The sequence below is a fragment of the Bison bison genome, unplaced genomic scaffold (genome assembly GCF_000754665.1).
Source record: "Bison bison bison isolate TAMUID 2011002044 unplaced genomic scaffold, Bison_UMD1.0 scf7180017864198, whole genome shotgun sequence".
NCBI lineage: Eukaryota > Metazoa > Chordata > Mammalia > Artiodactyla > Bovidae > Bison > Bison bison.
Window position 1 is genome coordinate 6437441 of NW_011494770.1, and position 8559 is coordinate 6445999.

Here is an 8559-nt window from a genome sequence, read left to right on the forward strand (position 1 = left end):
TCTTAGCAAACTATATAATTCACTGGGTCCTTGTTTTCTCATTGGCAAGTGAGTGTGAAAATAAAACTAGCATCATGGGTTTTTGAGTCAATATTAAATGAGCACTTAGCATAGAGCATGGCATATAATAGACTCAATAAATGTTTCTATACAAATAAGTTTCAGCAAATGACATTATAAATCTACTCTAACTGTAAAGAAATTGAATACAGCATCCATAGCTTGTTTTTGACTTCCCAGATGGCTCAGCATGTAAAGAATTTGCCTGCAATGTAGATGACACAGGAGATATGGGTTCAGTTCCTGGGTTGGTAAGATCCCTTAGAGTAGGAAATGGCAACCCACTCCAGTATTTTTGGCCTGAAAAATCCCATGGATGGAGGAGCCTGGTGGGCTACAGTCCATGGGGTCACAAAGAGTTGGACACAACTGAGTGACAAGCACCTAAGTCAGATACCTTGTTGAAAGTGATTCCTTGGAAGTGTGGTAAGGAGTTTAAGGTCAATGGATATGCATCTTAGAATCATGTGCTCATTGTGTGACTTTCTGGATTCAAGACACAACTTACAGGGCATAGACTGACTCTGATTCAGATAGGCAATGGACCCTAAATGTCATCCATTGTGCCTTAGGCATTAGACAAATTTGTGATATTCTAAACATCACCAATTGTTAATTAATTTAAATATTAAAGCAAGACTGCATTCCAGGGGGAATTTCTGCCACAAGTAAGGTTCAAAGGTTTTTATCAAAGGTCCAAACAGGTGGTCCGGTCCATTTTGTAAGCTCTTTCTTATAAGCTGACTTAAAATACAGAGTAGACTTTTCAGAAACTTTCCTTCTAAAATCGAGACTTGGCCTTTCAGTTACGCATCACGATTCAGCAGGGGAAGAAAGGGTAAAGAATCAGCAATTATTTTCTAGCCAATTACTTCTTGCTAATTTTGAGTGAATTCACATTTCTCTAATAAGATATGGTTTGAAATTTAAAAGATAAGTGGTAAATGAAGTAACTATTCTCCAAACATTAGGCTCAGTGTTCTTTGTGAGCTCCTATAGCTGTATGATGTAGTTATGTAAAGTCAAAGTCAATTAGTCAATTTTTTTTCATAGCAATGTGCAATAGCTCATTTGTTTGTTATCCCATGTTTGTTTATGACTACCCGACAATGCTCTGATCCAGTCTTTGACATTTATTCCTGCAGGTCAGCAGATGACATAAAAAGAGGTTAAACACCAAGTTGTCAATAGACTCTTTGTTAGTTAAGTCTGGTGGAAATTTTGATAGAAAAATGACATTCAAAAACCACTGTTTAAAATAAGGTTTGTGAATGATGCATGGTTTCCAATACTCTATTCTTTCCTTTTTCTCTTTTACCACTGATAATCAAGATTTGGCTATAAATAACTCTCCAGATGCAGAGGCTGAAACAGTCAATCGACATTCTCTGCAGTGTCTTTTATGAGTTCCTGGATGAGTGCCTTCGCATTTTTTTTTGTTTCTGATAAGGAAATGTGTTCAGCATGCCTTATACTGGGTACTTCAATATTAGCTCTTTTTCCACAGGGCATTCTAACTTAACATATACAAAATTATAGATGCTAGCTGGCATATACAAAAAGCCATATAAGATACTGATACTATCACCAAGAAATTTCTTTAAAATAAGCCACATTCTAAGGCAGTGTTCCTCAAAATGCTACTGTTGCAACTCAAGGAGGAAAGAGACAATCTTTACATCCCTCTAGATCTCTAAGAAGAGGCTTGCTGTGTCCCAGTGTCTTATCCCTGTATTGAAAAAAGTCAGGGGTAACATTTGGCCTATTTCCTCTTGCACTGTTCTTCCATCTCGATTCCTGGTTGATGAGGGAGACCGATGGTCTTGGATTTCCTCTGCCCAAAATAAGAAATAGACAATGGACTAGCTATAACAATCATTGTTGAAGAATTCTGAGTGACTGAGGTTAAAATTGGTAATAGTCATTAAGATATCAATGCAAATCATTTCTATCTTCATCTCTAACTTAATGAAAAGTCTTCGACTCAGGTAGCTAGATTATTTCTCCATGTGTATTTCCCTGCAGTGGGTTAGTCTTACTGCCTAGTTTCTACGAGAATGAGTTATAAATTGCCCTGCTGTTAGTCTTGCTGCCTTGCTTCTGTGAGGCAGGATTATAAATTGGAGGAGACTTTGCTGATCCCAAAAAGATTTTCTGAAATAGCTCTGTGGTCAAAATAAGAAATAATTTTTGAGAAGAAGCAGTTTCTCAAGACAACAGTTAAGGAAGAGTTAGGAGCATTAGTCTTTTGCCCCCAGGGCTGGATTCATGGGCATGCAAAGTGCTCAGGAGAGCCTTGGGCTTGGTTTAATGCTCTACTTTTGCCAATTTAAGATTCTTAATTTTATTCTCAAACTCGTGTTTTTTATGTGAAACCAAAAAGAACAATGGAACATGTGCATGAGCAGGGAAGATACATACACTGTGCAGGATTGCTGACTGGATTCTGCCCCATCCTCATCAAGTGTTCATGAGCAAAGCATAGGGATTCACTGAGACTCAAAGCAAGTACAAGTGTATTAATTAGGTCTATGACTAAGGGAGTGGTGGGGGGAGGCAGTCTGACAGCCATGAGAGGTCATGCTTTCCTTTTGCATGAGAACTTGCTTCAAATGTAGATAGAAAACAATGGAGTTCTAAGAAACAAGAACAAGTAAGGAACTCTATCACATCCTTTCTTACGCTTGTTTAGCTGATCACATGTGCTAGCAATCATGACATAAAGGAAACAGAGAGAGAGAGTGATCTATTATTACCTTTCTGTTTAGTCCTTTCTTACCCATCTAGTAGTTGAAGGTATAGCGTGGTAGCAGAATGTATGAATATTGAGAAGTGAAATAAAAACAGTTGAGTTAGTATCCTGTAGCATTTTCACTCTTCCACAAAATACATATTCATGTGTGAGCTACAAAATACAAATTACATAAAATAAAAGCACTTTACTGCTTTTACTTTTGTATTTAAGACTGGCATGCATAATATAAAGATGAATGATAAAATTCATGATGAGAATTTAAAGTTTTATCTTTTCTCAATTTATAATGGCATTGAATAAAAAATTAATAAAACACCATGACAAGTCAAGAGAGAGATGGTGGAAGAAAGGGAAAAGCTTTATATCTAAATATATCCAAAGTTTCATCTCTAAATGTGATAGTACATTGTTTTCTGCTTTTTGAATATGACATTCTGCATTTTCATTTTGTTCTGGGCCCTGCAAGTTATACAGCTGACCCTCGTTGCTCCAGAACTGCTTGCTAATTCATTTTGCTAAGTCATTAAAAGATGTAGTTTGGGAAGAATGGAATGGAGGTGAGGCACTGAGAAATTCCTCAAGCTTCTTCTCTCCAAAGGCCTGGTGGACTCTATTTATTGAGGTTTTAATAAATAAAGGTTTTAATGAGGTTCTTTCTTGCCTTATTCTAAAATTATTTTAATAGTAATAGTTTCCATCAGTTTTCCAACCAAAGAGTGGTCTCAATATCCCTACTTGTTTTTGATTTTCTAAACATACACAAATTTAAGTTATCTTTGCTTTCATTACTCCCCACAGAGCAAGTTCAGGAACTTGTATTCAAATATCTGCCTTCAAAACCATTTCCTTTTCATTCCATCTTTAATCTCGTAATTTGAGGTCACTAAAAATATGCTACAAATACCCTGCAGAGTTTGATCCTTTCCTTTTCTCTTTTTTCTTGTGTTCTGGTTTCTTCTCATTTATTCTTAGACACACAGAATTGCAGTCAGAATCTAGGACTTTGTAGATGTCCTATTGGTTTCTAAGAAAGAAAAAAAAAAAATGAGTCACATCACTAATACTGTTTAAAGTTCTCATAAGAGGCCACAACCTACTGACCAAGATGTCAATAATGTTTTAGCCCTGCCAGCAATTCTAGCTGCTGCCTTTCATCACCTTAAAGTAAATCTTTTGATCTTAGTATAACCTCAGTCTTGCCTTTTCAGTTGCTTTGATCCCAAATCTCACACCATCGAATTCCTGGAGTCTTAGTATCAGAAAATGCTAAGAACGAAATCCTCTTCTGATTTCTTTTATCCATATCCTAACAGAAACTTTAAAGTCTGAGAGCAGTTTTCATGCCTGGCCCCTATAGATGTTCCCTGCCCCATTTCTGCCTTACTGTCAACATTCCAGAAATATTGTTATTTATAGTTTTTCGGGCTTTCCTCATAGTTCATTTGGTAAAGAATCTGCCTGCAATGCAGGAGACCTGGGTTCGATTCCTGGGTCAGGAAGATCCTCTGGAGAAGGAAATGGCAACCCACTCCAGTATTCCTGCCTAGAGAATCCTATGGACAGAGGAGTCTGGCAGGCTATAGTCCACGGTGTTGCAAGAGTTGGACACATCTTAGCAACCAAACCACCACCATAGTTTTTCAAATGTGCCTAGTGTTTCAGATCCCCTTACATCTCTCATGTTAGTCCTTCTATTTAGATCTCCTTCCCTGTCTTCTTCACCCAGATAATTACTTTTCAAGCCTTAAGTATCATCTCAAGCATAAGTAAATCCTCACAGTTCTCATTACAAGGAAAAATAGATTTTTCTATTTCTTTCATTTTGTATCTATATGAGATGATGGATGGTCACTAAACTTAGTATGTTATTTCATGATGCATGTAGATAAAATCATTATGCTGTACACCTTCAATTTATATAGTTAAAAAAAAAGAAAAAGAAAGTGTTAGTCTCTCAGTTACGTCTGACTCTTTGAAACCCTGTAGACAGTAACCCACAAGCTCCTCTGTCCATAGAATTCTCCAGGAAATAATACTGGAGTGGGTAGCCATTCCCTTCTCCAGGATATCTTTCCCAACCTAGGGACTGAACCCAGGTCTTCCTTTACCATTTGAGCCACCAAGGAAGCCCCAAGTTATATAGTACTGAACATCAATTATATCACAATAAAACTTGAATAAATAAATTAATTAAATTAACTGAATCAGATGTGCTTTAATAAAATATATGATATCTCTTTTGGATATTATTTATGTGGCCCTAATCCAGAGAACACCAATATACGTATACAAATTATATGCACTAGCATTATTCTCCTAGGATTTTTAAAGTCATAGAATCTTAAAATTAGAAAGAACCTCTGAATATCACACTCAATGCAGAAATCCCTTTACAAAATTTTACTACTCATTATCCATCTTATAATTTCATTTCTGTTTTATTCTCTTAACCATGGTTGAAGGAAAAGGATGATAGATAGAAAGTGATAGTTAGATAGACGGGTGCTTTCTATCCAAAGCCAACTGCCAATATAAATTCTCTTTTCCAGAAACCTACTGAAATCAGGAATGAGCTCTTCAAGTCAGATATAGGGGAAAGGTCACCAGAATCTTTTACAATACCTAGATTTGGGGAAATCTTTTCCCAAGGATATCCCAGAGAAGACTCCACAAAATTTCCAGGTATTCAAGAGTTTCATTATTAGCTCAGCTAAAGATAAGCCATTTAGAGAGCAGTTTTAAGTTCTACTTATGGGGTTTAGCTAGAATTTTTATTTCTTAGGATTTTTTTGAATCTTTTCCCTTCTTGGGAAAGTAAGCTGCCCAGGTTGTCATTTTCTTGTGTCCTGACTCACTTATAAAATTGATGTCTGTTCTTTTTAGATTAGAACAAGTATAGTGGCCTCCAAGAAATAATTTTCAGGTTTTTCGAGTTTTCCAATATCAGTATCTGCTGTATGTATGTACCTCTGTCACAGCTACCTTCACATAAACACATAGACATGTGTTTATACAGACTCATACAGACTTTAGCAAGCCTGATGGTCAGATTGAGGATTGATGATCACCTGTCCATATGCCTGGGGGAACAAGTTTGATGATCAAGGCCTTGGCCAGGAACCCTACACATGAATTTTCCTTCATGAACTGCTTGCCAGTTCTTTATGAGATTTAAGGGTCTCTGACCTTGTTCTGTCTCTCTGCTGATTCCCACTACTGCTGAAATAGACAATGCCTACCTAACTTCACCAGCTTGTTTTGAGAGTCAAAAGAAAAACAATATTTATGCAGAGTTAAAGTGCCATGGAAGTGGAAAATTTTCATGTTCAGTCTTCTATCCATACTGTGAGTTAACTGTTTAGGTTCCTTTGTGTTATAAATTGGTTGGTACAGGTGGAGTACAGCAGAGAAGAAAGGGCTACGATAGGTGGGAAGAGGTGTCTGAAAAAGGAAAAATCGACTAAACAGTGTTGGCTTGTTTCATGTACTGATTTAGACCTTTTCTTAATCAGAGACTCTTTATTGAATCCTGAATGTCCTTCTCTGAAAAGAAGATGAATTGTCAATAAACCAGGACAACGGGATGGAGAAAATTCTTACTCATGCTTTAACGCTGTGGATTACTTCCTCTTCCCCTTTCTTGTCCTTTAAGAACCAGAGTTGCCCCATTGATAAATAATGAAGGCAGACTTGCTTCTGGGAAGATTCCCTGAGTGCCCACAGCACTCAGACTGTAGTTAAGTACCACCATCTGTGGCCTGTGGCATTGTGCCCACTGTAATAACTAAAGCAACAAATACTTCCTGCTCCAAAAGTCACCAAGCATGCATGTGCCGCCCAAGGGTCATCCCGGAGGCTTTATGTCTCTTCTCTGGCAGAGCTTGTTCGTCATCATTGAGCCAGGATGGCGGAGGCTTTGACTGTTTTTTTAAATTTTATTTGTAATGTTCCTTCAAGGCTCCAGACTCACTGGAGACATCCTGACACTGTATGCTTTGTCTAGCACAATGTGATGCCCTTTACCTAAAGAGTGAGTGAGCCTCATAAAGGTGCTGCCTTCCCCCCAGAACAAACAACGGAAATGCATCAGGAGAGCTCAGCTGCAGACAGAATGCACATCATGAAGCAGGAGCCACCATGGGATTCCTTAGATGAAAGCCAATTTCAATGAACATTGTGTTTCAAAGCCTGCTTCCTCTTGCTCCGTAAGAGCCGCAGAAGGAACATCCCACTTGCGTTTGCTGACACAAAAGAATGCTGTGGCTGGGAGATCTTATCAAGCCTTCCTGTGCCACAGTAACAGAGCTCCACTTGTGTCTTGTAAGAATTACTCATTGTTTCATGGGGACGACTGGCTCCTTTGGGTGGGATCTGATGGCATCTCATGGAGTGGAGGTAGGTGGTGCTGGGAGGTCAGCCAGCCACATGACCCGGCTTGCTGGCTTCGGGGAAGTCAGAGAGGGGAGCAGACTTCACCCAGGCTGTTGAATAGCTAAACACATAAGGTTAAACTATTAAAACAGGCCTATGGGCTTCCCAGGTGGCGCTAGTGATAAAGAACCCGCCTGTCAATGCAGGAAACAAGAGATGCAGGTTAGATCCCTGGGTTAGGAAGATCCCTGGCAGAGGGCAAGGCAACCCACTTCAGTATTCTTGCCTGGAGAATTCCATGGACAGAGGAGCCTGGTGGGCTACAATCCACAGGGTCACAAAGAGTTGGATATGACTGAAGCAACTTAGCACACAACACATACTGTTCACTTACTACTATCTTCAACTGTATAAGATGAGAACAAAAATTAAAGTGTTGGTCAGAGTTTTTCTGTTGGTATAAGCTGTTCCTTCTCTTTTAATCAATTCACCTACAGCTGGGTTATTCTGATAAAACTGAAAAGAATAAAGGAAAATTTTTTTGAAAACAGAAATATATTTATTTAAAGCCATCTCTGGAGAATTTAGATGTTAATAAGTAAACATATTAGTGTTTATGACCTAAACCTCAAAAATAAATGCTTTTTTATGAAGATGAACCTCAGGTTTAAAGGCCTCACCTTTACATTTAAGAATGTAAGTTAATAATATTGGATTAATTAAATTTGGTCAAGTCAAAATGATGTATCCTTCGCTTAGAAAGTTTGTGGCGTCCCAGTTTGGGTCTCTTCTAATAGGGAAAATTGGTGGTTACCTGCTTAGCTGTGTGGAGAGTAGATTTCCTCCTCTTCTTTCTAAATGCTTGATGAGTAATTATTACATATAAGAAATACATAACTGGAAGTATGATAGGCTAAGGAAAAAGGATGACCATGTGTTTCCCAAGGGGACAATGCTTGAGATTAACGGTTTTAATCCCTCCCTCCTATGTCTCCATGTGGCACTTTCTGAAATGCCCTTTGCCCTAAATGTACCCATATTCAGTTGTTTCAACTACCAGAATTATTTTCTTCTTTCTCTGTTAAGATTCTGAAAATCAAAATATTACCAAAATACATCTCTGATATTAACATATTTTTTATTGAAATTATCAAATGTTGTAAATAGATGGTTTTCTCTCAGTGAGCTGTGAGCATCTTGAGGAAAGGAGTTGGATAACATTCATCTTCCCGTCTCCATTGCCAAGCAAAATGTCTTGCACATATTCAGTTCAGTTCAGTCAGTCCTGTCCAACTCTTTGCAACTCCGTGGACTGCAGCACACCTGTTCATCACAACTCCTGGAGTTTACTCAAACTCATGTCCATTGAGTCA